Below are 18,064 nucleotides of genomic sequence, written 5' to 3'. Positions count from 1 at the left end.
AGGATATCTGCACCAGACACACATATCATCACTAACTCTGTACAGTAATGTGTGTGTGTGTAGGGCCCAGTGTTAACCCTGGTCAGGTTACATTGCCAGGAAACACTTTAGACCCTCAATATGTGCAACGATGACTGATCCGTCAGATGTGCTTGTAAGACCGAGTCTAATCCTATTCTTAACCATTAAGTACAGTAGAGTTTGAAAGAGGCTGTTAAAGATACGTTTTATCCTAAAATGAACTGTTATGCAATGTAAACAATGCTACTGAACCTCTTTATGAATGGTGACAGTTGGTTTGTGTCTTGAATACCTGTGGCAGGGTTGATGCTGGCAGCGATGTGGAAGTGGCAGAGAGAGTTGGCATGGAGCATGCTGTTGTAGTGTGTGCTCTGCTGGTACGGGAGGCAGCCGTCAGGGAGGGCTGAGCCACACCTCAACAGGGCTCTGCACAACTCCTGCAGGTTCAACTGAGGCAAGAAACAAAATGGCTCCTAAGTAGGGCTCCCTCTCTTTGGAAAGCCAGACGAACTAAAATAGTAGCTCTGATATCGCAGTCAGTGATTTTAATAAATGATTCTGCAAATGTCAAACTTTCATCACATTTACATATAAAAAAATTTCCCCAATGTAATGTGTCTCTTGCTTATGTGTGTCTGCATTTCTGGCGAGACGCATAACCATGTAATGACCACCTTCAAGTTTTGTACACTAGAAGTAATGAGGAGAGTGCATCCGATCATACAACTAGTTACTAGGTCACCTCAACAAAGGCCAAAATACATTAAGAAAAAAGAGCGGAGGTACAGTAATTCAAGGGTGTACTGTACAGAAACAAGGACAATTTTCTTAATGAAGTTCTCAAGGGCTGCAAATCCTGGAAAACAATCTTCCTGACAGATATCCAATTCATTATGCCCTTTAGCTCTAAGCAAGCTGCTCTCACATCTTCTCACCAGCCTGATGGACTAAGAAGCTGCGCTGGAGACACTTTTCCTACCTCCAAGGTGTTCCTGCCCTGCATTTTTGATATGAGAGGGAGTCTTGTCGATTTGAGCATGTCGCTGTTCTGGCTGTTATTAACATGTCTGAGCGTGTGTCCGGACAGCAAGGTGGCACTGGGAAGCAGGGTCTCGGCCCACAGGCGACACGCACTGTCCTTACAACAGGAAACAGAGAATAGAGCTTTGTCAGATCAGGTATGGACAAACAAGGACAATATCAGTGCTTCTAAAACCTTTAATGATGGGTATTACTGTGGCATGTACTTGCTGGTCTTTCTCCAGAAGAAGCCTGTCACAGATCGTGGGTGGGCCAGGTAGACAAATGAGAAGTCCAGCTCCCACTGGGATTAATTACACATTTACTACAAAGGCTAATGGCTATTTGAGTGTGCACTTAATGAGTCATGTGTTTCTCATGTCTTTCCTTTAAAACAAACCGAGTGGCGCAGCAGTCTAAGGCACTGCATCTCAGTGCTAGAGGCGTCACTACAGACCCTGGTTCAATCCCAGGCTATATCACAACCGGCCGTGACCGGGAGTCCCATAGGGTGGCGCACAATTGGCCCAGCGTCGTCAAAGTTAGGGGATGTTGTTGGCTGGGGTAGGCAGTCATTGTAAAATAAGAATTTGTTCTTATCTTTAATAAAGGTTAACTAAATAAAATATAAAAAAATATGGACACCAAAGGCCACCCTGGCAGTTGCAAAGAATTCTCCATCTGGAGAGAACTTCATGAACTGAATTAGGGAAGCGGTTCAATCTAAGCAGCTGAAGGGGAAACGACAGCATATCAGTAATGCATGAAAAGGTTTTTGGGAATAAAAAATAAAAAAGTGCAGTTCCTACTTGTAGTGCCAGATACACATCCAGGGACACTGAGGGTCACCAAGGGTTATTTCTGCAAGTTCTCCTTCCTCATCCAAACCATCACTGATATTAGACCACAGCTGGAGGCCCCAATTAGGAGATGAATGCCTGTGCGCATCAACAACAAAAAAACAGACAATAAAATAAAAACATATTGGGGCAGCAAGGTAGCCTAGTGGTTAGTGTTGGGCCAGTAACTGAAAGGTTGCTAGATCGAATCCATGAGTTGACAAGGTAAAAATCTGGCAGTTAACCCACTGTTCTAGGCAGTCATTGTAAATAAGAATTTGTTATTAACTGACTTGCCTAGTTAAAGGTTCAATTAAAAATGTGAAAAACACGTTCTTATTCGAAAAGATACAAAATACACTTATCAAAATGGTTTGACCTGTGGGGTCCCAGGCCAGGTTGCGTTCTAAACTGCAAAACAAACTGTCCAATCGTCTGCCACTGGTAGCTCAGTTTCTATACGCGCACAAGCATTAGAACAATCAAATCCAAATGTTAATATCAACTCATTCGGAACAATAGATGTGTCATTTCCTTGCATATGTAGTATTTGAACTAATAGTGGAGTCATTAAGAATCAATTACTTCTTTAGAAGCAATACAATTAGCACTTAGAGCTGATGCCCGGTCTTTCTGGTTCCATATTAAGCTGCAATCCGTCAGCAACAATGAAGAGGGGGGACATTTTAATCAACGTGAAGACATTGTCACTGATTATAACAAGTACTATGCACATACTTGTGACTTTTGAGAGAACTGAGTTGCAGACCAATGTGGAGCATGAAGATGATCAAAGACGACAGTACTGAAATATGCATCAAAGAAATTAGTACATAAACTAGCCCAATTGTTAAGGAATCCTCACAGATTGTTTTTAGCCACATGTTCAGGGAACAGAACAGAATAAAATCCTACCCAAGGAACAAATATCCAAAAAGCAGAAGAATGTATTGGGACCTTAGAAATGTTTTAATTGTACTTTAAGCATTTTACCACATGCTAAAAGTTGTCTACTCAGCATAATTTGAAATCTGACCAAATAAGTCACACAGATATGTTGGCCTAACTAATGACTGATCCAAATGAGGTATTTCCATGGCTATGCACAAAATTAACTACAGGCAAATGCTTACTTGCTTAGAGAATATAGGTTGTCTAACACAATATTCCAACTGTCAGGAAGACTAAATGTCATAGAGTATTGAGTCTGAGTCAGTTGTTTGTCTATTTATTGCTACAATGACAGATTAAGGCTCATGGGACAAAATGACATATCAGGACCTTTTACGCCGTCTTTAGTCACTGGCTGGGTTTGCTTCTGTTCCTTCATTTCCTTTCAAACAAACATTGACATCTATTGTCAGCGTAGACAGCCAAGCTCAATGACTAGTACATAACTGAAAATGTATTGTTAACCTAGGAGGAAAGCACAATGGACAAACAATTTATTTTTTAAATACATACAAAAAAAAACATACACCGAGTATACCATACAATAGGAACACCTTCCTAATATTGAGTTGCACCTCCCCTTTTGTCCTCGGAACAGCCTCAAAATCGTCGGGGCATGGACTCTACAAGGTGTCGAAAGAATATATCTCGAGGCTTAAAAATCCTTCTTTAACCTGTCTCCCCTTCAGCTACACTGATTGAAGTGGATTTAACAAGTGACATCAATAAGCAATCATAGCTTTCACCTGGTCAGTCTGTCATGGAAAGAGGTGTTAATATTTCATATACTCAGTGTGCAGATGTACAGAAACATCAACGACATTACACCTGCACAGCCCCACCTGTTCTCACCCCCATCTCCAGTGCCTACACTACTCTATAACCACTTCCTCAAAGTGCACCATTTTGTTCCTGTTGCCCACTCTGTCAATATTTAGATAATGAAGCACCACATTTCTCCATTGCCTTAACAATGGAGGATTGGTTGATTTCCAGTTAGGTATACATTTTCTCAAGATAGTTGATGAGTATCATCCAACCCATCGGGTCTCTCTGCACACTCATATGACATGTCTTGAAATCTGCAGACAAATGATTAAAAAGAGCAGTTACATTGAAACACTGACAGCCAACTTCCTAACTCCGCCGATAACGTTGCCTTTATAGCATTCCCAGAAGGCATAGATAGTTACTGTTAGTTTACACTTAAGACAAGACTGTCGTTATGCTGTAAAATGTGTGCATTTTGTTTCTTGTATAATACATTCTATACATATTTAATCCAGTTTAAACTGTACATTATTTCAATAGTTATGTTCCAACATTCTCCCATTCCATCTTGTGCCAATCAGTTATTTTTAAGTCTTGGTTCCAATAGTTCATATTTTTTTTCTAAGAGGTTGTCAGTTGGATAGCCTCTCTGCAAGGTTTTGTATATCTTACCCATCAAATGAATATCATTTTCTGACTCAAATAGGATTCCCTCAAAATTGCGCTGATGTTGTAACGGCTGTTGGAAGAATTGGACCAAAGTGCAGCGTGGTAAGTGTTCATAATTTATTAATCGAACTGACCACTGAATGACAACGACCGAAACACTTCTGTCTGGTGCAGACACAAAAAAAAAAAAAAACTACTCACAAAACACAGGTGGGAAAAGGCTACCTAAGTATGGTTTTCAATCAGAGACAACGATAGACAGCTGCCTCTGATTGAGAACCACACCCAGCCAAACACAGAGAAATAGAAAACAAAACATAGAATGCCCACCCCAACTCACGCCCTGACCAAACCAAAATAGAGACATAAAAAGGATCTCTAAGGTGAGGGCGTGACAGATGTCCAAATGATTTCAAAATAAAATTGTGATATGAAACTTAAGTATTTAAAAAAAATCTACATTGGTCAGTCCAAAATTGCATTTGAATTCTGTCATGGAAATACAGTGCCTTGCGAAAGTATTCGGCCCCCTTGAACTTTGCGACCTTTTGCCACATTTCAGGCTTCAAACATAAAGATATAAAACTGTATTTTTTTGAAGAGTCAACAACAAGTGGGACACAATCATGAAGTGGAACGACATTTATTGGATATTTCTAACTTTTTTAACAAATCCAAAACTGAAAAATTGGGCGTGCAAAATTATTCAGCCCCTTTACTTTCAGTGCAGCAAACTCTCTCCAGAAGTTCAGTGAGGATCTCTGAATGATCCAATGTTGACCTAAATGACTAATGATGATAAATAGAATCCACCTGTGTGTAATCAAGTCTCCGTATAAATGCACCTGCACTGTGATAGTCTCAGAGGTATACATCTATGGAAGATGGAAACAAGTTCATATGTGAGCACATGCAGAGTTTCACTGACCTTTTTCAGCTCCATGTTTGGGGTATGTTGGCATAGCAAGCGCACTCGGATATTCAATACTGAATTCTATGTTAACATATTGTTCTATGTTAACATACTGCTCATAATAATGTCCAGAATAGAGTAAATGGAAGGGTATCAAACACATGGTTTTCATGCGTTTGATACCATTCCATTCACTCCATTCCAGCCATTACACTCCATTCTAGACAGTATTATGAGCCGTCCTCCTCTCAGCAGCCTCCACTGATCTAAATAAAAAGGTCAGCCATGCCATAGATGTTTTACACTGTAGCCTAGCCAGTACGCCTTAAATTAGGCGGAACTACCACCAAATTTCCCTTGGGGGAGATAGTCTATCCTATTCTGTGCTTTGCAGCAGGGGAAGGAGACTCTGCTGCAACATGTATTTGAGGAGGATCTCATTCTGGGCAGTGATCGGACAGATGCCACTCAGGAAGCTCCCGCTACAGACGCTGGTAGGATGAGGAAACACACACTACTATAACCTTCACTTTGCTCTTGTGTCCCATCTTATTCAGTGTAATAAACATGTGTGTGTTTGTTTTTCTCCTGCAGCCTCTCTGCCCGCTTCTTCCTGGTAGTGGTAGAGTTTACCCAGACTGGCAGGTCCCTCCTGCATATGTGGCATCTGCAACTGGCAGCTCTCCCAATCATTATGGGTGTGTACCAACAACTACACTCAAGGATTAATTTATATCTTAAAGTGTTGTGTGCAAGTCAGCTAGCTTTATCTTGTCTCCCAATTTTTGGCTTCCATCTGTTTTTGTGTGTCCTTACAGATGAGACCAGTGGTCCGCCTGAGAGGGCGAATGTAACCTCATCAACTCTGAATTGCTCCTTTAACTTTGACATGTTCACTTCCCCTGAGGCCCAGAAGAACAAGCCTTGCACATCCAACCTGCAGAGTGCCTGCCGCCTCACCCTGACCACTCACAGGCTGTACAGCTAGGAGCTGGCTCTTCCAGACGGTGTGAAAGTGATCAATGTCACGCCTTCAGCAGGTAAGAGAGAGCACTGTACCATAGTCACACTGCCCTTCACTCCTGTATAACGGGACAGTCCAGTTTGTTCCTCCATGGGAATGTAATCAACTCCCAAGGCGTTGGCTAATTCTATTGAATGGAACCAGTTGCACTGAAATTGGATTAGTGTTGGGGGTGGTCTTAATTGCTAGGCTGGTGTTTTAACTGTAGATTTCCGGGTTCATATAGCCCAAGTCAATTGTATTGAGTGTTTGTACGAGCTTACCCATGAAGTGTGGCTAAACTAACTACCTAATTATTGTTCTTGTTTCAGGTCATCTGAGTGCATCCTCCCTGCAGCCGGCCGGTGGCGCTCCGTATCTCCTGGCCACGTTCTGTTCAGACGTGAAGGTGAGGTTCTGGAGATGCAGGGCGGCTGCAGTGGAGCCAGACGCCCAGGAGCTGACGTACATCTGAGATGAGTGGCCTCTGCTGGTGGAAGAGGGGCTAGGCAATAGCCGCGCCATTACTGTGCTGGGCACACCAGTAGAGCTCAGCTGTTGTCACACCAGCTGCATCGCAGTGGCCTACCGACACAAACCTAGCCCTCACCTAACCCTAACAACCTAAGCCATAAGAACCACTGGTCCACGTAGGGATATTCCAGTGTGAGTCCACAGGCAGCTCCCACTGGGTGCTAGACAACAACATGAAGAGTGGTACCAAGAAGCTGAATCTGCAGAATAATAATCTGGACATCTACCTGCCCAGCGATGACTGCCAGGGGACCTCTGGTAAGAGTCTGGTCCACCTGGACTGGGTCTCCAGGGAAGACGGCTACCACATTCTCACTGCGGGGATTGGTTCCAAAATCTACATGTATGGCCTGCTCTCTGGTAAACCTCCCGAGCTGGGACTCTCTGAGGGCCACAGGGAGTAGAGCTCCTCCCACCTGGTTCTACTGCGCTCCGCGGACCTTGTCTCCTCCGTGGAGGGCTCCCTGCCCATCCCCGTCTCCCTGTCCTGGGAGAAGGATGGCATCCTGGTGGTGGGCATGGACTGCAAGATGCATGTGTACACCCAGTGGCAGCCTCCTGCCCTGGCCAAGTCCACGGCTCCCAACACCATCACGACAGAAATGGTCATGCTTCCATGACCAGCCTGACCCAGAAACTGAGTGCTAAGAGGACAGCTGCTGTTTGAGGCAGGGAACCACCTGTTCCCAACGCTGCCCCACCTGTTCCCAACGCTGCTCCAATACCACCCGGTACAGCTGCTGGAGCTCATGGACCCGGGGACGGTCCTGCGGGCCAAGGCCATCCTCTCCCACCTGGTCAAGTGCATCGCTGGAGAGATCGTGGCCCTCAAAGACGATGACACTAACCAGGTGGAGCGTCTCCGCTTCCGCACCATCAGCACCGGCGGCAGCACCACCAGGGACCCCAAGCCCTTCAGCAAGGGTGAGAGTTACTCAGAGATTGAGTCCATCACTCCACTGCCCTTGTACGCGCTGCTGGTGGCCGACGAGGACTGCTCTCCCAAGCCCAAAGACAAGGTGGCCAGCTTGAGTGGCCACGGGTCCAGTCAGACGGACGCCTACGATGAACTTTTCCAGAGCAGTGGGGTGTGTGTGGAGCACCTGGAGCCCATGGACAGTGACCAGGAGGATGGTGGTGCTAAGGTCATAGACCAGTCCCAGTACAGTCCCACCTTTGGGCCCGAGCATGCCCAGGTCCTATCCAGCCACCTGCTCCCCTCCAGCCTGCCGGGTCTGACCCGCATGGAGCAGATGTCCCTCAAAGGCCTTGCCAACACCCTCACCACCACAAGCACCAGCATCAGGGCGAGTGCACAAACTGCCCTCCACAGTCCTTCTCTAAATAAATGTTGTTTTATAGACTAATATAAACCATATCTCAAAGTGGTGTATTTGTTTTACTCTGGTAGAAGGCCTGTGAGGAGAAGTACTGCAGATGGTAATGTTCTTTTCATTGACTAGGTGGAGAAACTTTGGATGAGTGCGGTCTGAAGTTCCTGCTGACCACCCTGCCCATTGCGCCCAGCTACTCCGACAAGGTAGGCAAGGCTGAACTCAACAGTATTGCATACAGCACAGTGGGTTTGATTCCTGCATGGGCCACCTATACTGATTTAACCAATTTATTGTGGGGTTTTCCCTTGACTCAGTCAAATATACTAAAAAGACTTTAAAAAATATTTTCCTGAACCATGGGTCAGATAGACTTCAGATTTGGTATATAGACTCAATAATTTGGACTCAATGACTCAATGATTTGGACTCAATGATTGATTTGAGAATGGTTAGATGCGACATTCAAAGTCTGCCACGCTACACCACTAGATGGCACCGTATCACACAAGGGCTTTAAGAACTGACCCGATGGACATGGGGCCATGAAGTTTGGTATGTTAGCCTTATGGAAATCTCCTTAGAACATCGTTTCCCAAACTCTGCCCTGGGGAATCCAAGGAGTGCACGTTTTGTTTTTTGCCCTTGCGCCAGTGGTGGAAAAAGTACCCAATTGTCATGCTTGAGTAAAAGTAAAGATACCTTTAATAGAAAATGACTGAAGTGAGTCACCCAATAAAATATTACTTGAGTAAAAGTCTAAAAGTATTTGGTTTTAAATATACTTAAGTATCGAAAGTTAAAGTAAATATTTTCAAATTACTTATATTAAGCAAACCAGACCGCATAATTTTCTTTTTTTTTTCAAATTTACAGATAGACAGGAGCACACTCCAACATAATTTACAAATGTAATATGTGTTTAGTGAGTCTGCCAGATCAGAGGCAGTATGGATGTTCTGTTGATAAATGCATGAATTGGACCATTTCTGTCCTGCTAAGCATTCAAAATGTAACGAGTACTTTTGGGTGGCAGGGAAAATGTATGGAGTAAAAAGTACATTATTTATAAGTTGTCAAAAATATAGATACTCCAAAAAAACTACTGAAGTACTTTACAACATTGCCTAGCACTACACAGCTGATTCAAATAATGAACACATCGCGCTTTGATTATCTGAATCATCTGTGTAGTGCTAGGGTAATAACCTTAATATGCACCCCTTGAGGTCCCCAGGACCGAGTTTGGGAAATACTACCTTAGAGGCTGTGTGAATATAAAGTTACTGCAACCCATAGAGAATTATAGAGCCTCTAGCATGGGCAGTGCCATTGAGGGCTTCAACCATTTTAATGTAGTCAACTGGGTGGGACTTCCAACTTCATTGGAGTCATGTCCAACAGGGTCATCAGGAGGAATCAGCCAGTCGTGAGGAAGAAAATTGTCTACTTCAAAATGGAGATTGCTTCAAAGGTGCGGCCCATGTGCACAGACGCCATAATGGGATCTGTATAGGGATGCTTATTTTTATTTATTTGTATTAGCTGAAATCACTTTGGATAAATGACCATAATATAGTATTATATGATCACGTTTCAAAGTGTATTCGTCACGTGCACAGGATACGACGGGTGTACAACAGTACAATGAAATTCTTACCTTGAGAGCTCTTTCCAACAATACAGTGATAATAATTATAACAATAGAAAATTGAATACAAAAAAATAGAAGTAAGAATAAAAACCACACAAGAACAACAATGAGAGGTAAAGAAACATGAGAATGCAAGTATATACAGGTCAGTGCCAGTACCTTATTCAATGTGCAGGGGAACTGGAGAAGTTGAGGTGGGTATATAAATACAATGACAAGAAAAAAATATGTGAACCCTTTGGAAATACCTGGATTTCTGCATAAATTGGTCATAATTTGATCTGATCTTCATCCAGGTCACAACAACAGACAAACACAGTCTGCTTAAACTAATAACACACAATTATACGTTTTGATGTCTTTATTTAACAAACAGTGTAAACATTGACAGTACAGGGTGGGAAAAGTATGTGAATCCTTAGATTTAATGACTGGTTGACCCTCTTTTGGCAGCAATAACCTTAACCAAATGTTTTCTGTAGTTGCGGATCAGACCTGCACAATGGTCAGGAGGAATTTTGGACCATTCCTCTTCACCAAACTGTTTCAGTTCAGCAACATTCTTGGGATGTCTGGTGTGAACTGCTCTCTTGAGGTCATGCCACAGCATCACAATCGGGTTGAGGTCATGACTCTGACTGGGCCACTCCAGAAGGCGTATTTTCTTCTGTTGAAGTCATTCTGTTGTTGATTTACTTCTGTGTTTTGGGTCGTTGTCCTGTTGCATCGCATCAACTTCTGTTGTGCTTCAATTGGCGGACAGATAGCCTAACATTCTCCTGCAAAATGTCTTGGTAAACTTGGGAATTCATTTTTCCGTTGATGATAGCAAGCTGTCCAGGCCCTGAGACAGCAAAACAGCCCCAAACCCAGATGCTCCCTCCACCATACTTTACAGTTGGGATGAGGTTTTGATGTTGGTGTGCTGTGCCTTTTTTTGTAAGTAAGTAAGCAAGTAACAGGAGTAATAGTGCCCAGTAGCAGGATAAATCAAACAACCGTAGCTCCTGAGGGCCTGGTGCTGTGTAGACTTGTGTGATGATGGATTGTCTGATAACCTGTATTTGGTTCTCCAGGCTTGTCCACCTATCAATACGCCTGGGCTTTCAACTCTGAGGCTGAGGAGGAGCTTCTCAACATGCTGCCTGCCCTGCAGAAGGGAGACCCCACATGGCCTGAACTACACGCCATGGGCGTGGGCTGGTGTCTCAGGAGCACCAATAAACTTTGGCGGTATATTGAAAGGGTGAGCACAAGTGCTTTCAGAAAGTATTCACACCCCTTGACAATTTCCACATTTTGTTCCAGCCTCAATTTAAATGGATTAAATTGAATGTATGTGTCACTGGCCTACACAATACCCCATAATGTCAAAGTGGAATTATGTTTTTTAAATGTTACAAATTAATTTAAAATGAAAAGCTGAACTGTCTTGAGTCAGTAAGTATTCAACCCTTTGTTATGACAAGCCTAAATAAGTTTAAGTTAGAATTTGCTTAAGTCAAATAAGTTGCATGCACTCACTCTGTGTGCAATAGTGTTTAACGTGATTTTTGAATGACTACCTCACACATACAATTATCTGTAAGATCCCTCAGTCGAGCACCCACAAAGACCAGGGAGCTTTTCCAACCACAAAGACCAGGGAGCTTTTCCAATGCCTCGCAATGAAGGGCACCTATTGGTAGATGGGTAAAAATAAAAAAGCAGACATCGAATATCCCTTTAAGCATGGTGAAGTTAGTAATTACTCGTTGGATGGTGTATCAAAACACCCAGTCATGACAAAGATACATGTGTTCTTCCTAAATCAGCTGCCGGAGAGGAAGGAAACCGTTCAGGGATTTCACCATGAGGCCAATGGTGACTTAAACTTACAACAGTTAGCGTTTAATGGCTGTGATTGGAGAGAACTGAGGATTGATCAACAACATTGTAGTTACTCCACAATACTAACGTAAATGAGAGTGGAAAGAAGGAAGCCTGTACAGAAAAAGAAATATTCCAAAAACATCCATCCTGTTTGCAATAAGGTACTAAAGTAAAACTGCAAAGAAATTAACTTTATGTCCTGAATAAAAAGCATTATGTTTGGGGCCACTTTTTGTATTTTCAAGCATGGTGGTGGTTGCATCATGTTATGGGTATGCTTGTCAGCGGCAAGGACTATGGAGTTTTTTAGGATAAAAATAAAGGTAATAGAGCTATGCGCAGGCAAAATCCTGGAGGAAAACCTGGTTCAGTCTGCTTTCCAACAAACACTGGGAGACATTCACTTTTCAGCAGGTAAATAACCTAAAACACAAGACCAAATATATAAACTGGAGTTGTTTACTAAGACGGCATTTGAATTAAATCGGTTTGAATATCTATGGCAAGACTTAAATGGCTGTCTTGCAATGATCAACAACCAACTTGACATAGCTTGAAGAATTTTGAAAACAATAATGTGCAAATATTGTACAATCCAGGTGTGCAAACTTCTGACTTACCCAGAAAGACTCACCGCTGTAATCGCTGCCAAGGGTGATTCTAACACTCAGGGGTGTGAATACTTATGTAAATGAGAGATTTCTATACTTAATTTTCAATACATTTGCAGAAATGTCTGAGCATGTTTTCAATTAGTCATTATGGAGTATTGTGTGTGAGAGAAGAAAAAAATGTAATCCATTTTGAATTCAGGCTGTAACACAACAAAATGTGGAATAAGTCAAGGGGTTTGAATACTTTCTGAATGCATTGTACATCTTTATATATGTAATTATTGATTGATTGTCCTACTTTTATATCTCAAAGAATAAGGCAAAGTCCGGTTTTGCTGCACTACTGAATTCACTATTGTAAATGAGCGTGTGTGTGGAATGACCTATATACTTTTTTTTATACCTCTGTTATTCATCAGATAGCAAAAGCATATTTTCAAAGGCAGAGCGATCCTCTGGACGCCGCAATATTCTATCTCGCTATGTAAAAGAAAGTGGTGGTCTGGGGACTGTTCAGGTAATGTCTTTGAGAAGATTTTGAATATCATTCCCCAAAACTCCTGACAAGATTGGAACAATTCTTTCACATTATAGAAAGTCAGTCTAATGACAACTTGTGTTCTATCAAGGTCTAAGAAGAATGTCAAAATGACAGCTTTCTTCAGCAACAACTTCAGTGAGGACCGGTGGAGGAAGGTTTCTTTAAAGAACGCCTTCTCTCTGCTGGGGAAGCAACGCTTCCAGCACTCTGCATCCTTCCTTCTACTGGCAGGCTCCCTCAAGGATGCTGTGGAGGTAATAATGTCATCATATCGCTGTAAGCAGATATATCTGTAGTGTGCTTTTTCATAATTTTGTATTTTTTTTTCTTCTTAAATAGTAATAAAAAAATGTTTTTGAGCATTTTATGCAAATTATGTCTGGCCAGGCCAAGGGTAGAGCTGACCTTGTTGGATATTCCTGATGTTCTGCTACTGCAATTGCTTTCAACACAAATGCTGGGGTTGGCTTGCCTTGTTCAGGTTGGCCTGGAAAAGATGCAGGAACTGCATCTGGCCAAGGTGATCTCCCGGCTATACGAGTCTGAGTTTGAGACGTCCTCCATCTACAAGCGCATCCTGCAGAAGCACATGCTAGGCCAAGCCCGCCAGCTGCCTGACCACCAGGACACTTTCCTGTCCTGCGCAGCATGGCGGAGGACTACAGCCGGCCACTTCTCACTCTGCTTGATAAGCCTGCTGCCCTAAACCCAGGCTCCTCCTAGGCTGGCCACACCACTCAGTCTGGTGGTAGTCGGAGAATTATATTTTTCAGATTTGAGGTTCAATCATTTTGTCAGTTATTTTGAGGTTAATTAATGATAGAGCTGTGGTTTGCAGGTACCTCGTCCATGTCCCCCTGTAACCCTGAGGTTTTCAACTTCTACACCTACCTCCGGACACATCCGCTACTGCTGCACCGCCTCACCAAGGTTGGTCTGATGGCGGTGGGCCGCATTGCCCACTCCATCAGCCTGGTGGAGAGGAGGCTGTTCTTTACGGCAGCCTACTCTCACATGCAGGCCGGCTGCCCTATGCTGGCTATGGAGGTCTTCTCCAAAATGCCCAAAGTCCTCAAAAGATCCATGGGACAGCGACAAGGAGGGGAAGGACAATTATTATGAACCGAAGGGTTTGGCCATGAAAAACACCAGCACTAATAACAACTGCAGCGTCTTCCAGGACGCAGTCTCTCCGTTGACGGAGACACCACTAGAAGAGGACGACATACTCATGCCCTCAGGGGACATCCTGGCCAAGTTCACGGGGTACGAGCTGGACAGGGGGAAGCTGCGCTATCAGCTGTGCCAGTGGCTGAAGGTGGTGGTTGCCCTGCAGAGGTGTTGCAGCTACAAGCCCTGCCTGCTGGAGCTGGCCCAGGGCATGGCAGGACCAGGGAGAGAGGAGGCCCAGGCCCAGCCTGGAGAGGTCCAACACACTCGCAGATACTGGCTCCAGAGCAACCAGCCTCTCCTGCCCATGTTCCTCAGCTACTGCAGCCTGCACGGCTCCCACGGGGAGGCTTGGCCTCTGTGCACATGGAGCTCATCCTGCTACTGCAGGAGTCCCAACAGGTACAGCACACACAATGTATGTTGTAATTCTTACACATAGGCTACATGTTGTCAATCGTATCATAAATAGGAACAAATTGATGCCATATCTGCATACTAGTATCTGCATATCTGCAAACCCTTCAAACAAAAAACTACGAACACAACTAAGAAAGAGGCTCTTGCATCTCAGTACTTGACAGCAAGTGTCAGAGGAGGGATAGGGAGGAAGAGTAACTACACAAACACTAAAGCAAAGAACCATAACAAAACTAAAGTGTGTTTAGTCTGAGGTTGGTGTTTGCCTTAAAGCAGCAAACCGTGGTTTCCAGGGTAGCTGTGGTTTCATGTAGCTGATCGGTGCCATCAATGACATCTCCAGTGTGTGGCTGTGTGACAGGCGGGGCTGATTCTGATTCTCAGCTCTCTTCCCTTCTGAGAGGCCTCGTCCTACTTTTAGGGAGATTTGGAAAAATATGATTTGTGTCACAGACACCAGGAACACACACTGCTCTCCTCGGAAGCCTTCGTAACATCATACCATGACAGGAACTCCTCTGACTCGACTGTCTGAGATTACTTACTTTTTCTTTGAGATCAAAGCAGAAAGTCTCTGATCTGATGCGTGAACCGCAGTGTGGTAGCCAGCATGGAATTTATTAGCAATTTTTATTTCCAAGTTGTTTATGATGTTCATTCAGTTTATGTATTTTCTTTGTAAGTGTGTGTGTGTGTGCTGATGTGTAATGATCGTTAGGAACAGGAGGGATCAGACCAAAACGCAGCGTGGTAAGTGTCCATGTTAATTTTAATAAATAAACTGAACACTGCAATAACCAAAAAACAACAAAGAGAGAGCGTAAACAAAACGAAATCGTTCTGTAAGGTGAAGACACACAAAACAGAAAACAACTACCCACATCCCATAGTGGGAAAACAGGCTGCCTAAGTATGGTTCTAAATCAGAGACAACGATTGACAGCTGCCTCTGATTGGGAACCATACCAGGCCAAACACCTAGAAATATAACACACAGAACCAAAACATAGAATGCCCACCCCAACTCACGCCCTGACCAAACTAAAATAGAGACATAAAAAAGGATCTAAGGTCAGGACGTAACATTATGGTCTTCATTCATTCACACCACGCTACTCTATGTCCACAGGATGACCATGTCCAGAAGCCATAGCCTCCTACCTCCACCACGGCTCCATCCCACTCCTGCTGGCGTGCACTGCCAGCGCTAAAACGGTGGTGACCAACCCCATCGTCCATCTGACCAACCTCACCCACGATATCCTGCACACCATCAATGCACTGGACTCCCCACCATACCCAGACAACAAGGTCAGACACATTCCTATACACCCCCCAAGGCTATCATGCACTTTATTGAACTACACACAAAGATCATGTTAGTAAATTGGAGTAGTAATTGTGTCTTGTCCCTTTTGGTAGTAATGTGCTTTAAATATGAGAACAGGGGGGGGGGGGGGGATTGTTTGAGTTTAGATTTTGTGATGTAAAGATCAGTGATTGGGTGAGTTGGCTGATTGGAGGGAGTGTTCCACTGATCTTAATGTATCTGTATGAATGTATATGTATGAATTCCTCCTGCTCTTTCAGATCTATGTGATGCACACTTGCAGCCTCACTGTCTACCTGCATATACCAGTGTCTCTGTGATGGCCACAACTACAGGTGAGTCTAGATCCTAACACCCAAATCTTTGCTCTGTGCACTTGATGTCTGTACTAGAACGGTACATAACCATGAGCATGCTGGGAAATGCACATTAGGCAACATTTCAGACATTTGAGCTACACAGTGCATCCGATCTTGAGAATCTACCTGTCACAACACATTTTTTCAGATACCTCCAAATCAGGAATTTCGTAAGGACACATATCCCACAGTATGGCATGAAGCCAAATAGTCCTACATTAGATAGCTTGATCCTTGTCAAACCCCATTCAAAAAGGGTCGGTCTCTAGACTGTATGATGTGCTACAGGCCCACATAGAGGTATCCACAGACACCATTAAAAGGGCTTGGGAACAAGAACTTGGGTCAGAAATCTCAGATGAGGACTGGGTAGAAGCTCTCAGGAATATAAACCACAGTTCAGTGAATGCCAGACACAACCTTGTACAGTTTAAGGTGATACACAGGTTACATTACTCAAAAGTAAAACTGCATAAAATATTCCCGGACACCTCACCACTGTGTGAGAGGTGCAAGCAGGATGAAGGGACGTTGACCCATTTATTCTGGACATGTCCTAAGTTACATGTTTACTGGGCTCTCATTTTTGGTTACTTATCTAGAGCCTTTGATAGAGTTCTAGCCCCAGACCCATTGACCGCTCTGTTTGGTACAGTTGATGGGAATAACCACGAAGGGAAAGCTGTCTCTCTTTGTACTCTATTAGCCAATTTTGGAAACTGGAGACTGTAACCACCTTTGAAATGTGGTTACGGGATTTAGGGAATGTAATACATATGGAAAAGATTCAATACAATACCTCTAATAGAAGTCCAATGTTTTACAAAATATGGCAGCCGATACTGGATAAATGGTCTAGTCCCGCTTCATAACTGGGTTGACGATCTGCTGCTACTCTGTGCTGTACTCCACTCAATATCTATTTTTGGCTTAACTACACTGCTTGTAATGACTATATGCTGTCTTCTTATACATGTACCACCTAATAGGATTTTGTTTTATTTTGTGTATGTGTGAGTTAAGTTTTGTTTTGTCCTCTAAATTGGCCATCCCATTCAACAGTACAATGAATGTCATTGTTAGTATTGCTGTCTTTTTTATTTGATTTTTTATTGTAAAATAATAAACATATTATTAAAAAAAAGAGAATCCACCTGTCAGTGTATGTAATAATTATCATAAAAATATATAGTTCTGTTATCTGATCCTAGAACAGCAGTTCAACAAGGAAAACGTGTGTCAAGTTAGTGAAGATGCTTTATTTCTTACTCGTCTCGTGGTTGGAATGACATTATTGAAATAGGACCCATGTTATTTATTTATTTAACCTATATTTAGCTCGAGCCCATGTGACCAGTCTAATGACATGTGACCAGGGCTTGAGAAGTGTGATTTTTAACCACCCCAAATTAAAATGCTTACCTTTTTTAATGATTTGATATGCCAACATGGGTCTACTTTAGGACATAGGTTTAAAAGGCTAATAAGAGTAGCCTACTACTGAAATAGATCTGTCAACTGAACCATACATTTGCATGGCCTTGTTTCTATTACAGCATATTGGATGACTATCATTCATATTCCATTCACCCAGCTCAATGTTACATCGATAGGTTTAGGCTACTACAATGATACTCAAATTTCCCCTGTACCCATCATGAGGTTGCTACAACCTAGCCTATGAATGAACGTTTATAACATAGGTGTACAGATCGATAGACATTTTAGTAATCAAGGTGACAGACGTTGACACGTTCAATAACGCCTTGAACACTCTTGGCTGCATCTAGCTGATCTAGGGTGTAATCATTAGTCCAACAGTTGCAAACAAGAGTTTCTATTGGACAAATTCCGGTATGTCTATCTTCGTTCCGTTTGCTTCCGTTTAAGAAAGTTTTTCATCAGAACCGGTGGAATGAATGCACCCTTGATCATATGCAAACACAGTTCACTTTAATAGCAGCCTCATGATACCTGATACCTTGGATAGTTGTATTCTTTCTCGCATATACACACTTCCCTCTCACTTTTTCCCTCCGCTTTTTCCCT

The 18,064-nt window shown here is 43.1% G+C and overlaps 1 pseudogene; it reads left to right on the top strand.

The window, feature by feature from the left end:
• Positions 1 to 5,212: 5,212 nt before the first annotated feature.
• On the top strand, positions 5,213 to 16,165 carry LOC110535017 (dmX-like protein 1; annotated as a pseudogene).
• Positions 16,166 to 18,064: the final 1,899 nt, after the last annotated feature.

The sequence above is a fragment of the Oncorhynchus mykiss genome, chromosome 11, assembly GCF_057628025.1.
Source record: "Oncorhynchus mykiss isolate SJ-2025 chromosome 11, ASM5762802v1, whole genome shotgun sequence".
NCBI classification, from domain to species: Eukaryota; Metazoa; Chordata; class Actinopteri; order Salmoniformes; family Salmonidae; genus Oncorhynchus; species Oncorhynchus mykiss.
This window is presented reverse-complemented; position numbering and strand designations above follow the sequence as displayed.